The 17,761-nt window shown below is 40.2% G+C and overlaps 1 long non-coding RNA gene across 1 annotated transcript; it reads left to right on the forward strand.

Annotated features, from left to right (window-relative positions):
* The first annotated feature begins 6,245 nt into the window (after nucleotides 1–6,245).
* Nucleotides 6,246–13,106, forward strand: LOC116535015. The gene is made up of 3 exons (XR_004262001.1): nucleotides 6,246–6,382; nucleotides 7,596–7,602; nucleotides 13,095–13,106. It is a non-coding gene; the product is annotated as an uncharacterized LOC116535015 (long non-coding RNA).
* Nucleotides 13,107–17,761: the final 4,655 nt, after the last annotated feature.

Below are 17,761 nucleotides of genomic sequence, written 5' to 3' on the forward strand. Positions count from 1 at the left end.
TAGGGAGTATTCCCTCTTTCTCTATCCTTTGGAATAGTTTCAATAGGATTGGTACCGATTCTTCTTTGAATGTCTGATAGAATTCAACTGCAAATCCCTCTGGTCCTGGACTTATTTTTGTTGAAAATTTTTGTATTACCATTCAAGCTTCTTGGAGGCTTTGTTCATTTTTTTTTTAATTCTTTTTTCTTTGACTTTGTCGGGTCAGGTTAATTTGAAAGCCTGGTCAACAAGCTCTGAAGATCTTTCTTCTACTTGTTAAAATCTATTGTTGAAACCTTTCAGTTTATTTTGCATTTCTCTAAGTGTGGCTTTCATTGGCAGGAGTTGTGATTGTTTTTTATTTATACTATATATTTCTCTAAAGATTTTTTATATTAGTATCCTGTGTTATTATTTTATTTTCTTTAATTTCATTTTCACCTTTCTCTGGCACCTTTCTGAATAGCTTAATAATCAACTTTCTGAATTCTTACTGACAATTCAGAGATTTCTTCTGAGTTTGGATCTATTGCTAGTGAGCTAGTGTGATCTTTTGAGGGTGTTAAAGAACCTTCCTTTTCCATATTACCAGAGATGTTTTTCTGGTTCTTTCTACCTTCTCATTTGGGTAGATAATGTCAGGGGAAAGATGTGGCACTCAAGGACTGCCGTTCGGATTATTTTGTCCCACAGGGTGATCCCTTGATGTGGTTGGTGTTCTCCCCATCCTCCAGGGATAGGGCTTCCTGAGAGCCAGACTGTAGTGATTATGTCTCCAGTGGAGATACCAGGCTTCAGGCTGGTACTGGGGAGTGTCTGCAAAGAGTCTTATGATGTGATCTGTCTTCAGGTCTCTCAGCCATGGATACCAGCACCTACTTCAGTGGAGGTAGCAGGGACATGAAGTGGACTCTGTGACGATCCTTGGTTATAGTTTTGTTTAGTGTGCTGTTTTTCTCAAATGTTGGTTTTGCTAGCAGTGAAGATATCAAGATGTTACATAGGCAGACTCAGGACCTCTGGTTAACCAAGATGTTAACAGGTGGTGGAAGTAGCTGTTGTTTTCTCCTTCCTTGGAGCAGGGTTGTTCTGTTCTTAGTTGCTGTAATAGCTTGAGTTGGTGGGCCTCCAATCAGGAGGCAGCAGGAGGCAGCACGTTCAAGAGAGCATCAGCTGTGGTAGTATGGGGGGGATACAAGCTTGACCTAAGGTTGCCTGAATAAGTATTCTTTTGACATTTTAATAAAAGCCATTTTGACTGGTGTGAGATGGTATCTCACTGTCGTTTTGATTTGCATTTGTCTAATGATCAGTGATATTTAGCTTTCTTTCATATGCTTGTTGGCTGCATGTACATCTTCCTTCGAAAAGTGTTCATGTTCTTTGCCTACTTTTTAATGGGGCTGGTTTTTTTCTTCTTGTACATTTAAGTTTCTTATGGGTGCAGGATATTAGACCTTTGTAAAATGTATAGTTTGCTAGAATTTTCTCCTATCCTGTACGTTGTCTGTTTACTCTGTTAATAGTTTATTTTGCTGTAAAGAAGTACTTAGTTTAATTATATCCCATTTGTCAATTTTTACTTCTGTTGCAATTGTTTTTGGCATCTTTGCCATGAAATATTTGCCCATTCCTATGTCAAGAATAGTATTGCCTAGTTTGTCTTCCAGGACTTTTATAGTTATCCCAGCACCATTTATTGAATAGGGAGTCTTTTCCTTACTACTTGTTTTTGGCAGCTTTGTCAAAGATCAGATAGTTGTAGGTGTGCAGCCTTATTTCTGAGCTTTCTATTTTGTTCCTTTGGTCTATGTGTCTGTTTGTGTACCAGTGCCATGCTTTTTTGGTTACTGTAACCCTGTAATATAGTTTGAAGTTAGGTAGCATGATGCCTCCTGCTTTGTTATTTTTACTTAGAGCTGCCTTGACTATTTGTGCTCTTTTTTGGTTCCATATGTCTTTTGAAATAGTTTTTTTCTAGTTCTATGAAGTATGTTCTTGGTAATTTCATAGAAATAGCATTGAATCTATAAATTGCTTTGGGTCATATGGCCATTTTAATAGTATGGATTCTTCCTATCCATGAACATGGGATGGTTCTCCATTTGGTTATACAATCTCTGATTATTTTGAGCAGTGTTTTATAGTACTCCATGTGGTAATCCTTCATATCCCTGGTTAGCTGTATTCCTACATATTTTATTCTTTTTGTCATTTGCCCATTTTTAATCATGTTATTTGTTTTCTTGTTAATGAGTTGTTTGAATTTCTTATATATTGTAGAAATTAACTTCTTATCAGATACAAGTTTTACAGATACTTTCTCCCATTCTGTAGGTGGTTGCCTCTTCACTCGGGATTGTTTCCTTGGCTGTACAAAAGCTTTCCAATTTGATGCTATCCCATTTGTTTATTTTGCTTTTGTTGCCTGTACTTTCAGGGTCATATCCAAAAAGCCAATGTCATGGAGACTTTCCCCTGTGTTTTTTTCTTGTATTTTCATGGTTTAGAGTCTTATACTTAAGTCTTTAATCCATTTTAATTGACTTTTGTATATGAAGTGAGATCAAAGCCTAATTTAACTATTATGCATGTGGATATTCAGTTTTTAAGCACCATTTCTGGAGACCATCTTTGCCTCAATGTGTGTACTTGGCACCTTTGTCAAAAATGAGTTGGCTGTCCAAAAAAGAAATAAATTAACAGCATTTTCAGTGACCTGGATGAGATTGGAGATTATTATTTTAAGTGAAGTAATTCAGGAATGGATAATCAAACATCATATATTCTAACTGATATGTGGGAGCTAAGCTATGAGGATGCAAAGGCATACGAATGATACAATGGACTTTGAGGACTTGGGGAAAAGAGGGGAAGGGGGGCAAGGGATAAAAGGCTACAAATATGGTGCAGTGTATACTGCTCATATGATGGGTGCACCAAAATCTCACAAATCACCACTAAAGAACTTATGTAACCAAATACCGCCTGTAACCCAATAACTTATAGAAAAAAAATCATTTGGCTGTAAATGTGTGAATTTACTTCTGCATTCTCTATTCTGTTTCCTTGCTCTATGTGTCTGTTTTTATGCCCTTTCCATGCTGTTTTGGTTACTATAGCTTTGTAGTACATTTTGAAGTCAGGTAAGTGTGATGCATCCAGCTTTGTCCTTTTTGCCCAGGATTGCTTTATCTATTCAAGATCTCTCATGTTTCCATACAAACTTTAGCATTTTCTTTTCTATTTGTGTGAGGAATGTCCTTGGTGAGAAGACCCTGGTTCCCAGGGTCAGTGATGTTGGCCCTGAAGTGGTGCAGACTGGAAATAGACCCTGCCTCACAGATCTAAAGCCTGGGGCTGTGAAGTCCCATCTGGCACCAGGATAGGTTTGGTGACTCAGTTTGCAAGTTCCTGTCTGGAGTGTGGAGCCCTGGTGAGCTGCCTGCTGCTTAATTTTAACGTGGCAGACCCAGTGTTAGGGTCTAAAGAAAAGATCTGTGCTCACTTCCTTCTTTTCCCCAAGCAAGTAAAATATTTCTGCACTGTCTGGACTGTGGTTGAGGGAGGGGTGACATGAGTCATATAAGACTCGCCTTCCTACCCACTTCCATGTGTTTTTTCTTGTTACTGTGCTATAATCAGGTGCTGTGGTTTGCTTAGCTCTTGTGAAGGTATTTTCATCTTTGGACTGTGGTTTGAACTGATGTTTCGGTAGGAGGGCTATTACTGCAGAGTCCCATTTCACCACCTTTTGATGTCTCTCCTCAATTTTATTTATTTATTTATTTATTTAATCTGGGAAAAGTGGTGAGATATAGTGGAAATAACACTGAATTAGGAATCAGAAGATTATGCTTCTGCATTTCTGCCTTTATTCAAAATGTCTGCCCCAGCACCCTCCACCTATCTACCTTTTCTCTTCTCCCTTCACTCATGAGTAATCAGGGCATTTTATTCTTCACCATTGCTCCCTCAGGATAAGGCTCCATGTCACATGTTGAGAGTACAGAGAAGAAAAAACCACATATCCTGACTTGATAGCATGTTTCTGACCCTGAAGATACACTTCTTACCTTGAAGAAACATCCTTGAACTTGAGAAGCAACCAATGTGGTAGGAGGTCTGTGTTCTGGAGGACACACCACTGAACTTTGAGTTAAAAACCCTATCTACATGTTCCCACTCTGCCACTTAACATTTCTGTCACCTTGGAGTAGTCATGTTACCCTGTTTGAACCTTAATATAAGTATTTACACAGCAGTATTAGTAATAACTTAATGATAATTTGGCTGTGTTCTTACCCAGGTATAATCTTGAATTGTGGTTCCCATAATCCCCACATGTTGTGGGAAGGTCCTGGAGGGAGATAATTGAATCATGGGGGCAGTTACCTCCATGCTGTTTTTCTCATGATAGTGAGTGAGTCTCTTGAGATCTGATGTTTTATAAGGGGATTTTCCCCTTTTTTCTTGGCACTTCTCCTTGATGCCACCATGTGAAGAAGAACATGTTTACTTTGTCTTCTGCACTCATTGTGACTTTTCTGAGGCCTCCCCATCCATGTGAAACAGTGAGTTAATTAAATTTCTTCCTTTTATAAATTACCCAGTCTTAGGTATGTCTCTATTAGCAGTGTGAGAAAGGACTAATACAATAAATTGGTAGTGGCTAGTGGGGTGCTGCTATAAATTTCTAAAAATGTGGAAGCAACTTTGGAACTGGAAAATAGGCAGAGGTTGGAACAATTTAGAGGGCTCAGAAGATGACAAGAAGATATAGGAAAGCTTGGAATTTCCTAGAGACCTGCTGAATGTTTTTGACCAAAATATTGATAGATGGCTTTGACCAAAATACTGATAGTGGTCCAGGCTGAGGTTGTCTCAGATGGAGATGAAAAACTTGTTGGGAACTAAAGTTAAGGTCACTCTTGCTAGGCATAAGTGCATTTTGCCCTTGCCCTAGAGATTTGTGAAAATTTGATCATGAGAGAAATGATTTAGGGTATCTGGCTGAAGAGATTTCTAAGGAGCAAAGCATTCAAGAGGAGACAGAGCATAATACTTTGAAAAATTGCAGTCTGGCAATGTAGCAGAAAAGAAAAACCTGGCTGGGTATGGTGGCTGATGCCTGTAATCCCAGCACTTTAGGAGGCTGAGGTTGGCAGATCACAAAGTCAGGAGTTCAAGACCAGCCTGGTCAACGTAGTGAAACACCATCTCTACTAAAAGTACAGACACACACACACACACAAAGTAAAAGTAAAATAGCTGAGGGTGGTGGTGAGTGCCTGTAGCCCCAGCTACTTAGGAGGCTGAGGCAGGACAATCACTTGAACCCAAGAGGCATAGATTGCAGTTAACTGAGATCACATCACTGCACTCAAGCCTGGGTGATATAGCAAGACTCTGTCTCAAAAAGAAAAAAAAGAAAAACCCATTTTCTGGTGAGAAATTAATGCCAGCTACAGAAATTTGCATAAGTAATGAGAGGCCAAATGTTAATCACCAAGAAAATGGGGAAAATGTCTCCAGGGCATCTCAGAGACATTGACGGTAGCCCCCCTCCTATCATAGTCCTGGAGGCCTAGGTGGAAAAAATGGTTTCATGGGCAAGGCCCAACCCCCCCTCCCCGCCCCGCTTAGTACAGCCTTGGAACATCGTGCCCTGCATCCCAGGTGCTTTAGCTCCAGCCATGGCTAAAAGTGGTCAAAGTACAGATCAGGCCATTGCTTCACAGGACGTAAGCCCCAAGCCTTGGTGGCTTCCATGTGGTGTTGGGCCCGTGGGTGCACAGAAGTAAAAAATTGAGGTTTGAGAACCTCTACCTAGATTTGAGAGGATGTATGGAAATACCTGGATGTCCAGGAATAAGTTTGCTGAAGGGGCAGAGCCCTCATGAAGAACCTCTGCTAGGGCAGTGCAAAAGGGAAATGTGGGGTTGGAGCCCCCACACAGAGTCGCCACTGGGACTCTTACTATAGAGTGATCTGGATGTGAGACATGGAGTCAAAGGAGATAACTTTGAAACTTTAAGATTTAATGACTGCCTTATTGGATTTCAGACTTGCATGGGGCCTGTAGCCCCTTTGTTTTGGCAATTTTCTCCCATTTGAAATGGGTGTATTTACACAATTCCTGCACCTTCATTGTATCTAGGAAGTAACTACCTTGCTTTTGATTTTACAGGCTCATAGGTGGGAGGTACTTGCCTTGTCTCAGATGAGACTTTGGACTTGGATTTTTGGGTTAATGCTGGAATGAGTTAAGATGTTGGGGGACTGTTGGGAAGGTATGATTGTGTTTTGAAATGTGTGTTTTGAGGACATGAGACTTGGGAGGGCCCAGGGGTGGAATAATTGGTTTGGATGTGTCCCCACTCAAATCTCATCTTGAATTGTAGTTCCCATAATCCCAGCATGTCATGGGAGGGACCTAGTGGGAGGTAATTGAATCATGAAGGCAGGCACCCCCATGTTGCTTTTCTCATGATAGTGAGTGAGTTCTCACAAGATTCGATGGTTTTATAAGGGAATATTCCCCCTTTTGCTTGGCACTTCCCCTTGCTGCCTCCATATGAAGAAGGATGTATTTGCTTCCCCTTCCACCATAATTGTAAGTTTCCTGAGGCCTCCCAAGCCGTGTAGAGCTGTGAGTCAGTAAAACCTCTTTCCTTTATAAATTACCTAGTCTTTGGTATGTCTTTATTAGCAGTGTGAGAACAGACTAATACACTTACAGTGTAACCTACCAATGTTGTTGTGAGGTTTACATAATTGCACATATGTTGCTAAACTTTTTAAACCAGAAATTCCTAGCCCTGGCTAGGCATCAGAGTCACCTGGGAAGATTTAAAAATTATAAATTTCCAGTCCCCACCCCAGATCAATTATGGAAGAATTTCTAGATATAGGAGTCAGGACTAAGTATTTTCTAAATATCCTTAGGTGATCCCAGTGTACAGTCAGAGTGAGAACCTTTGATTTCTTTCTTTCTTTTTTTTTTTTGAGATGGAATCTCAGTCTGTCACTGACACTGAAGAGCAGTGGTGTCATCTTGGCTCACTGCAACCTCTGCCTCCTGGCGAACCTTTGATTTAAACAGCAACACATACAGAAATAATACCCACTGATTGAGCATTGGACCGAATAGTAGGTGTATTTCAGATAATTACCCCTAAGATAATCCCATTAAGGTAGTCACATGTAAATGATGACAGGATGTGGCAATATGTGGGGATGTCATAAGAGCTGTACAAACAAAATTTTTCTGTAAATATAGGAAAGAAAAAGATTGCTTCCAACTTAAGAGCCCAGGAAAGGTTTCATATAGGAGGTAGCATCTGAGCTAGACTTAGAATCATGGGAGTATTTCAAGAAACAGAAATGGAGGGACAGTAAGGAATGATTAGTTCAGGCATAGAAATGTATAAACCAAAGCCTAAATTATGTATGTGCCTCATACAGACCAACTAATTTAATCTTCACAAACACAAAGGTTGTTCATTCTATTTTACAAATGAGGAAACTGAGGCCCTGATAAGTTGAGGTCATACAGCTTGGAAGTAGCCCAACCAGGATAGTTTTCCAAGCAGGGAGTCTGGTTCCCAGAGCCTACATGTTAAACTATGATGCTCGGCATCTCCTTGGTCATGTGCAGTGCTGTTCCTTGGGAAGATTAATCTGGCCACAGATTAGATAATGATGACAGAAGGAGTGAAAGATGAGGCTGAGAGATAAGCTAGTGCAATAATTAGCCTGGGATGTGACAGAGGTCTGAACTAGATTATTAAGCCCTTGAGTTATTACTATAGGTAGGGCTGCTAGTCTTCTCTGTGAAGGAGAAGAGAAAATGGGTTTGTGCTTTTTCAGGAAGGATTTGAATTAACTCTGAGAAAGGACAACCCTGTGGTGAAGGTTGGTGGAAAAAGAAACAGAACTTGAGGGGAAGGAAATTGTGGGATCTCTTAGGAAGGCTGGGAGATGAAGAAGACCTCCTAGCATCTGTCCAGGACTTCAGACTTTCTGAAGCACCTATGCTTAATAAATAGCCCACCTGGACCCTTGAAACATTATGGGAATCTAAAATGCACAGAAACTAGTAGACAAACCAATCTTTTCATTAAGTGTTTGAACTTGCTAAAGAGTAATCTCCAGGTAGAAAGGGTTTTTCTTATCTAGGCCAGAACCCCCTGCTTCCATTCCACAAAGAACAGTAGCACCAGACGCTGACCTCTTCCTTCAAGGTGATTCCCCAGAATTCTATGCTCCATATTTTCTCCTGCCTCTCCCCTGTCTCCCTTCCCTTTCTTCTCTCCAATCCATTGGAACTAAGCCCAGGATACTCCTCCTAGAAAGTAGGGCAGTAGGCTCACCCACCCAGTTTCACCAGTTTGCAAGCACATCCCACCTTGCTGTTCTGAGCCCAACAGCCCCTTTTTTCCCCCATATTGAAAGACCATCTTGCCCCACTCTGAGATTTTCCAGAACAAATAGGGAAACCAACCTCGGCCTATTTTTTCAGATGGGGACTTCTGAAACTATGCCATAGTAATACTGGACTGGAGCGGGAGCCAGAGAGCCTTAGGAAACTAACAGGATGTTCTGCTTAAAACAGAAAAAAGTAGGCAGCTCTTCCCAGTGCGGTCTTCCTGACCTATTCATGAAGTGCCTCGCTCAAGAACCCAGTGGTATGTGGCACAGCACAAATAATACTGGATGGGGAGTCAGAAAACCTGGGCTTCATAGAGTGCCCTGTTCTGGTCAGTCTCATCCTGGTTTGAATCTGTTTCTCTCATCTATAAAGAAAAGAGATGATAACCCTTCCAGATGGAGTGACACAACAGTATCTGTGAAGGAGTTTTGCCAAAAAACTGAATTGGAATCTGGTCAAGTCTCTATATCACCTCAATTTACAGGGAATATAACATAAAAGAACAGTATACCAAAATATGTGTAGTCAGTAAAATGCAGACCAGATTGTGCAAAAAGCTAAAACAAACAAACAAAAAACAACAAAAAAAAGGTTTTCCTAATAAATACAATACAAGGAGGGAAGGATAGAGACAAGGAGAAAGAGAGGGAGAGGAAACCCAGAAACTAAGCTTAACAGAGCCTTAAGAGACATATCAGTCATTTGTAATGTACGGACCTTTGTACTCTTATGGGAACACAGCTGGTTGAAAATTGTATTTGTGAGACACTCAGTAAAATCTGAACACCGAATGAATACTGTGTGTTATTAAGAATGTTTTTAGGTTTGATAATAGCATTACAATTATAATATTTCAATTCCATATTATTCAGAGATACATGCTATTTTGAGATAAAATGAGATGATGACATCAAGGATTTGCTTCAAAATAACCCAGAGATGTGTGGTGAGGGAGTGAATGGAGAAATAGATAAATTACTAATTGCTAAAACTGGATAATGGGTATATGGGGGTTCATTATACTGTTTTCTGTACTTTTGTTGTGTTTGAAAGTTTCAATAACAAAGTTTAAAAAGCAGAAGTATAGACTACTCCAGCAATTTTGGAGTCCCAGAATTCTGAGAACAGACCTGGAAGGCTATTATAAGGTGAGAGGATGTATATATGGGAATGAAGGCATCTAAAACCCATCCCTGCTTTATTCTCAGCAACACCACTTTAATAAGTTTTTTGGATAGCTTGAACACGCTATCTTTGGCAACCCAGGCATACTTGAGCTTGGTTTGAGGCTAGCCAAGCTGCTTACACTTTAGCCTGAGGGAAATTCATTTTTAAACTTCTAAATACAAACAAAATTAGAGAAGAGTATAAATGGTACATTTCCTAGCCCCCATTCTTAGGCTTCTCTGTAGCTTGGGGGTCCCTGGAACTTATTGCCTCCTGAATCAGGGGTCTCCAAGACCACTGCCCTGGTTCTAGGCACATTCTGTGAGTGTCAGGAACATGATTTCCAGTTTGCCTCAGACAGCCCTCCCTCATTACAAGGCCTCCTTCTCTTCCCTAGTGAATAAGGCACACCCACACCTCCAGCCTGGATGACTCATTTTTCAGAGGCCTACTTACCTCCACTCTTCCACCCCAGTAGTTTTCCAGCCATTACATTTTTGTTGAAAATGCCTTTTACATACAATACAATAAAAATTCTTAATTTCCAGGAATAGGAGGAAGCAGAAAAGACTTTAGGGGAGGGCCGGAGAGGGTCACAATTTTGTGTCAGATCTGCCCTGACTAGGGAATAAATGACTGTGTGATGTGGTTTGGCTCTGTGTCCCCACTCAAATCTCATCTCAACTTGTAGTCCTCATAATCCCTGCATGCTGAGGGAGGGACCTGGTAGGAGGTGATTGGATCATAGGGGCAATTTCCCCCATGCTGTTCTCATGATTATAAGTGAGTTTTCACAAGATCGGATGGTTTTATTAAGTGTTTGACAGTTCCTCCTTCCCAAACACACTCTCTTTTTCCTGCTGCCTTATAAAGAAGGCGCTTGCTTCTCCTTTGCCTTCTGCCATGGTTGTAAGTTTCCTGAGGCCTCCCTAGCCATGCAGAACTATAAGTGAATTAAACCTCTTTTCTTTATAAATTATCTAGTCTCTGGTAGCATCTTTATAGCAGTGTGAAAATGGACTAGTACATCCACCAAATGAGCATGTCAACAAGCAGGCATATTGTTAAATGTTCTATTGGTGTAGGAGTCAGCTATGGATGCTGAGCTGGGAAAACAAGGTCACTCTCAGAGCCTGGATGGGGCAGAAGGTGGTACTCAGTTGATGCCATAGTTTAGATATTTGACCCCTCCAATTTTCATGTTGAAATTTGATTCCCAGTGTTGGGGCATGGTCATGGGTGCAGATTCCTCATCAATCGATTGGTGCCTTCCTCAAGGTAATGAGTGAGCTTTTCCTCTATTAGCTCTGCAAGAGATGGTTGCTTAAAAGAGCCTGGCACTCCCTCGTCTCTCTTGTGCTTCCACTTGCCATGTGATCTGCACACACCAGCTCTCATTCATCTTCCACCATGAGTAGAAGCTTCCTGAGGCCTTCATTACAAGCAGATATTGATGCCGTGCTTTTTGTACAACCTTCAGAACCATGAGCCAAATAAACCTCTTTTCTTTATAAATTACCCAGCCTCAAGTATTCCTTTATATCAGTACAAAAATAGGCTAAGACAGTTGGAAGGGGAGACCTGTCATACTGCCCCCCTCATTCTTTAACTTCATAGTCCTCTCTTCTCCTATGATAGCCCTAAAACAGAAATAGAAGCAGCTCTGAGAGACAATTTTAGAAGCACTGAAGGGGAAGCTTCAGTGACTTTGTGGCTTCTGAGAGTCAGTCAATCAAATGAGAGCTAGGATGCTGAAGTAGGGCTGGTCTACCAGCCACACTCTCTGAATTTTACTCCAACCCTATGAAAAACAAATCCTTGCCTACCCAGAGAGGTATGCAGCACCTCATTCTTGCTCCCAATTCTCACTGTTGGCTTGCAGCCATCAGCTCTCTGCAAAATCCAGCAAGCATACTGTCATCTTTAGAACTAATATGAAAGGATGGCTTTTACCTTCTCCCCAAATTTACTTTTGCTGAATGTCAAATTGGAGGATATATTTCCCTACTTGCCCCTATCCCAGTCTCTGTTCATCCCTAGCAATAGATGCTTTCCAAACAGCTTGAGTTGGAGATGCCTGATAGGGCATCCTTTCAGAGTGTCAGGATGTAATGAGAAGTTCTGCTTTACAGAATTTGATGCTCATCTTCAAGCCCCCTCCTCTCTCATTTGGTAGAGGTACCAGAATGCTAATGATGAAAATGCAGCACAGCTGCAAGCACCAGATACTCAGGCTCTTAAGGAGAGAGGATCACCTTTTCCTGGAATTGGAACCCATCTTCCCTCCTGTTTGGGACCCATGCAACAGCTGGGCATTTATGGACATGGCCCACTCCACCAGTAAGGGAAATCCACAAATAATCTGAAAACCTAGTTTCAGCTACTATCATATTACCAGAATTTCCCCCACTTTTCCTCTTTTACTTTTTAATATGGAAATATTCAAACATATACACAAATAGAATCATATAGTGAATCCCATTTACCCATTACCCAGCTTCAAAAGTTAAGAATTCATGACCACTTTGTTTCAAACTTCCTTTCTGGAGTATTGTAAAGCATGTGGCAAACACACCATCATACAATTTCACCCATATGTACTTCAGATGATATCTTTTATATGATTTTTGTAACCAGATGTGAACAAAAGATATGAGGTAGAGAAATTCTGGTCTTAGTTCTGCCACTGACATACACTTTAATTTTGGGGTAGTCCCTTTTCCTCTCTAGACTTCAATTTTTTCATCTGCATAATGGAGTAGAAGATGTGGGAGCCGTGTGTGTGTGTGTGTGTGTGTGTGTGTGTGTGTGTGTGCACTTTTCAAGTTTTAAAGTGCACAGAGGTTCCCTGCTACAATGGAGATTCCAATTCAGAAGGTCTCAAGTGGAATCTTGGATCATGCATTTCTAAGAAGTATTCAGGTAATATAACTGCTGCTGATCCACAGGCCATACCTTGAGTAAAAAGGCTAAGTTATCTCAAAGTTAGGGATGTTCCACGTTGTGCAATTCCACAAGAATAAAATTCCTGATAATTTCATACATATTTCTACCAGTAGGTGGGAAGCATGGTTTAAATCCTCCCAGGCAAACTGGCCCAATTTTTACATCTTCAAGTGAAGACTAATCATTGATTCCAGTCAGTGATGTGTTAAAGCCAGCATACACCAATTCTCAAGAGCTGATTGTAAACAATTTTCAGGAAATTTGTGAGCCAGTTGTCAAAAATCAAACCATCATTAAAAATTAAACTAACATCCATATTCCTAGTGGTAATATTTGCAATAGCCAAGAGGTCTGCTGACAGATAAATAAACAAAATGTGGTGTACACACACAATAGAATAGTATTCAGCCTTAAAAAGGAAGGAAATCCTGTCACATACTACACATGAACTTTGAGGACATTATGCTAAGTGAAATAAACTAGTCACAAAAAGACAAATACTGTATGATTCCACTTAAAGTAGTGAAATTCATAGAGATGGAAAGTAGAATGGTAGGTATCAGAGGTTGGGGGAGGGAGAAATGAAGAGTTGTTGTTTAATGGGTATAGAGTTTCAGTTTTACAAGATGAAGACGTTCTGGAGATCTATTTCACAACAACGTAAATATACTTAACACAACTGTGTTTTTTACCGCAAATAATTTTTTTTTTCTAAGTGAGTGCTTTATTCATTGATAGAGTTTTAACGGCACATTATCCCATGCCATACACAAAATCTCCAAAGGCGTACATTACGTTAAAGTTTCTGATTGCTTGTGAATTATAGTTAGCCCTTTCTGCAAGCTCTCTCCCCAGTCTCCCACCCTCCAAACGTGTAACTGGAATAGGCCTCAGGAAGCACCTGTACTCACAAATTATATAAAGAGTGATAACTATTAAAAATTCATGATTTCCAAAATATTTTACTACATTTTACTATTATATTATTACTATACTATACATGTGCATTATATATGTAACATATAACAAATATTTGCACTATTTTATTTGCATGTTAGAAACATTGTATAATAGTGTGCTACTGTGTGTCTCCTCCCACTTCTGCATTCAGTAACATGGAGCTGATAATTTGAAATTGGAAAATGCTACAAATTAGGTTGCTCCCTTCCCTCCATGTCCTGGAGAGCTGCTTGTTAAATGATCTACCATCACTGGTTCCAGGGCCTAACAAACTTTCACTGCTAGTAAATGCTTCCTCTAGAATTACCTCAAAAACCACCTGTTGCATTTTAAAATTTCTTTTCCAGAATGGAAGTGGAAGTCAAGTCTTTGTTAAAGCATGGCTTTAAATTGATCTTCCAGCCACTGTGGTAAGGAAATAAGAAAGAAGCTAAGAACAATGCATTAGTCAATGAATATTAACTGAGCATCTCTATGTACCAGACTCAGAAATAGTAAAATTGCAAATAATTTAGAAAACCTATGCATGACAGAATCCATCTCTGAAGAATAATCTGGCACTATCTAAAACTGGTTCTAAGACATCTATTAAACTGTTTTTCTGCGTGAGCGGTCTCATCTCAGCATAGAAAGGGTTTTGGGTTAAGAGACCTGGGCTCAAATATTGGCTTTAGGACTAGCTGTGGGAACTCAAGCAAATTATTTCAACTCTCTGTGCCTCAGTTTCCTCATGTGTCACATGGGAGTAGAAGGATCATCATCATCATCATCATCATCATCATAGCTAACACATATATACGCTTACTGTGTGTTTGGCACTGTTCCAAGGGCTTTATGTAAATTCACTCATTTAATCCTTAACAACAACTCTATGAAGTTATTTGCTATTAGTTTCATTGCCAGTTTACTGATGAGTAAACTGAGGCACAGATAGGTGAAGTAGCTTTCTCAAGGTTACCATGGTTAGCGAATGAAGGAGGGGTTGTAATACGACCTCACAGCTCAAAGAGTCATTCAACTCTCTTCTGAAGAATCCATTGCCATGCTGAAGCTGGGAGCCCTAATTAGGCCTCAAGGCTACAATCTGCTGATTAAACCTGAGTCACAGGGCAGAACCTCATAGAGCTGAGAAGCAATGAGGACAGATTTGAATCTCTTGAGACTTGGGAAATGAAGCCAGGACTTATCTGTCCAAATTGGAGCAGAAAATCCAGAGAGCAGGACAGGTGGTGGAAAGTTACCTTCTATAGATTCAGTCTGGAGACAGAATGTCACGTTTTCATTTGCAACCCAGATACTAGCAGGTTCCATCAAATGTTTTACATGGGATGTTCTCAAGGCTGATATTTGGAACTCAGCAGGGTCAGGGAACTGGTTCTATATTGTTTCTTGGTGGATTAAATTTGTTCTCTAGATTTGAGTAATTTGTATGCATTTCCCTTGACCCATGGAGGCCCCAAAAGACAAAATAATAGATGTTCCTAATTGGAATCTGCAGTAGAATCACTCTTTCACTGAATGAAAAAAATGTTACAGAGTTGCATGTCAGGAACTTGGGTATCATTTGGCTTGGCCAAAGGCTCTCACGAACCATTCCCCAGACTTCTCTCTTGAGGGCAGCTTCCTTACTTGGCTTCTTGCTTTTTTGCCTCCAACCTGAAAGCTATTTCCAAGCACCACAACAACCTAGATAGCAACTACAATGTTCATTAAAAAATATATATATATATATTTTTCTCATTTGTCCTTCTACCAAAGTGACCCAGGGAAAGGTAATATGCCCACCTGTAAGAATAACAAAAAATATCAAAATGTAAAGAGTTAAAAATCAGCTTGTTCTCAAAGGCACCAGAGCCATCTCACCCCAAATGAAACTCTGTCAGAGGCCAGAATATTAGCTACCAATAGTGACTCCAATATTGTATAGTCCAGAAAACAGAAAGCTAGAAATGAACTTGAGGCATCATCTGATTCAGCCCCCATTTTCTAGTTTAGTGAATGTACCAGAGATCAGATCACCTGTAGGGACAACTTCTGGGGTGTTGATGACCAATCTACTTTGACCACAAATTGGCTTATCTACCATCTTCCTAAGGCATGCTATAGGTTATGTTCATTCCACTTGAGAGACTCATAATAGCTTCAGCTCTCTCGGTCTCTAGTTTATTGTGATGATAATTTTATCTTTCACATTGGTGCTGTTGTTTGGAAAATGACTACTTTGTGGAGAGCATCAAACAGAGGCTAGTCCATATAGTGTCATACAGTTCAGAGATCTATTATCCTCTAAGTTTTCATTGATACTGAAGACAAACCTGGAAATCTGATTGGGAGCTTATAATGCTTCCCTTTATTCTTTCTAACTCAAATCTACCCAAGGACACCCCCATAAGGTCACTTTCTAACACATAGAAATGCATGCCTGAACCAAATGAGAGGCAGTGTGGAGGAGTGAAATGAGCATGGGCTTTGGAAACAGGCTTTTGGGTGTCTCCGTTTCCTCATCATTAAAATGAATGTATTGTATATAAAGGTCCTGGCATTGAATAGGAATTTGGTAAGTGTACCAGTTCTTAGCAAATGATAGTCCAGTACAGGGGTGATCATTTTCTCCTTTCCCTCAATAGGGCTTCTCAACTCAATTCCACCCCAAAGGCAGTGAGAACACTGGAGCCATTCTAGCCTGACCTCCTCATTTATTGTTCTTTCTTTTTTTTTCCTGTTTATTCCTCCCCATTCTTCCTCATCTTTAATTCCCTTCTTCCTCTTTAATTTCTCACCATCCCCTTCCCTTGACTTCTTTTTCCTCCCCCTCTAACTAACACAGTGAGTTCTGTTTGCACACAGCAGGCGAGAAAATATCATTCAGCTGGATGGCAAATGACTTGCCAAATGGATTTGAGGGGTTGCAGTTCTCCTTCTTCCTGTGGTGTGTGATTATTATTTTGACTAAACCTCTAGAGAAAAGAGTGACAACTAAGACAGATCCACCAATGTACTCCTATCTCATAGGCCTTTGCAGTAGGCCTAGCAGTTGACCTGACCTTCTCTGGCACTCAGGCAACTCCCCAGCCCCCAAGTTAGAGTGCCAGAAAAATTAGTTCCTGATCTCAAAACACTCTGTACTTGGGGGAAAGAGGAGGGAGGAATATAGTCTCTGTAACTAAAAGGGTTATGGAAATTGCCTAGCTAGGGGATCATTTCTAGGCAGAAAGTGCTGATAAAAATAGTCACTTGTAACTGAAATGAAGCTACACCCGGCTGGCTTCAAATTATCAGTTTTCTTCTTCTTTTACTGACACAAACACATTTCTGCTACCATTAGCACCACACAGGCAACTGGACAAGAATAGGGCAGTGTGAATCCAGCCCCTAATGCATCTGCAAAGGGGCTGTCAGCAGAATGCCAGCAGCAGTAGCTTCTGCTGCTGCATTTTGGGGACTGATGACTGAAGCACAGCAAATAGGGCTGAATTCCCAGGACACAGTGAGGATCCCTGGACTCAGGTGGAGTTTGTTGCACTGTTCATTAGTTAGGATTGCCATAATCCTATGTATTAGTTAGGATTGTACCACACAGTGGGTGGCCTTAACAACAGAAGTTTATTGTCTCAGTTTTGAAGGCTAGATGTCTGAAAGTGTTGCGAATCAACTTAAGTGGCCATCTGCAAATGTATGGATAAAGAAAATGTGCTAATACATACAAACTGGAATACTATCCAGCTTTAATAAAGAAGAAAATCCTGCCATTTGCAACAGCATGAATGAAACTTGAAGACATTTTGTTAAGTGAGATAAGCCAGGAACAGAAAGACAAATACAGGATGACTTCACTTATATGTAGAATCTTAAAAATTAATAGAAAACTCATAGAAGTAGGGAGTAGAATAGTGGTTACCAGGAGCTGTGGCTGGGAGTGTTGAGAAAATGTTGGTTAAAGGACACAAAATTTCAGTTAGATAGAAGGAATAACACAAGAAACCTATTATAAAGCATGCTTACTGTAGTTGATGACAATGTATTGTATACTTAAAAATCACTAAGAGAGGAGATTTTAAGTGTTCTCAACACACACAAAAAAGTCTGAGGTAGTGCATACATTAATTAGCCCAACCTAGCCATTCCATATTGTATACATATTTCAAAACATCATGTTGTATATGATAAATATATGTAATTTTTATCTGTCAATTAAAAGGATACATAGATTAGAAAGAAGAAAACCGAAGTGCTGTTGAAATGAGGGCTTATTAATACTTCTGAGGAAGAAAC

Source organism: Sapajus apella, unplaced genomic scaffold, assembly GCF_009761245.1.
Source record: "Sapajus apella isolate SASKATOON/1434 unplaced genomic scaffold, GSC_monkey_1.0 scaffold91, whole genome shotgun sequence".
Taxonomy (NCBI): domain Eukaryota; kingdom Metazoa; phylum Chordata; class Mammalia; order Primates; family Cebidae; genus Sapajus; species Sapajus apella.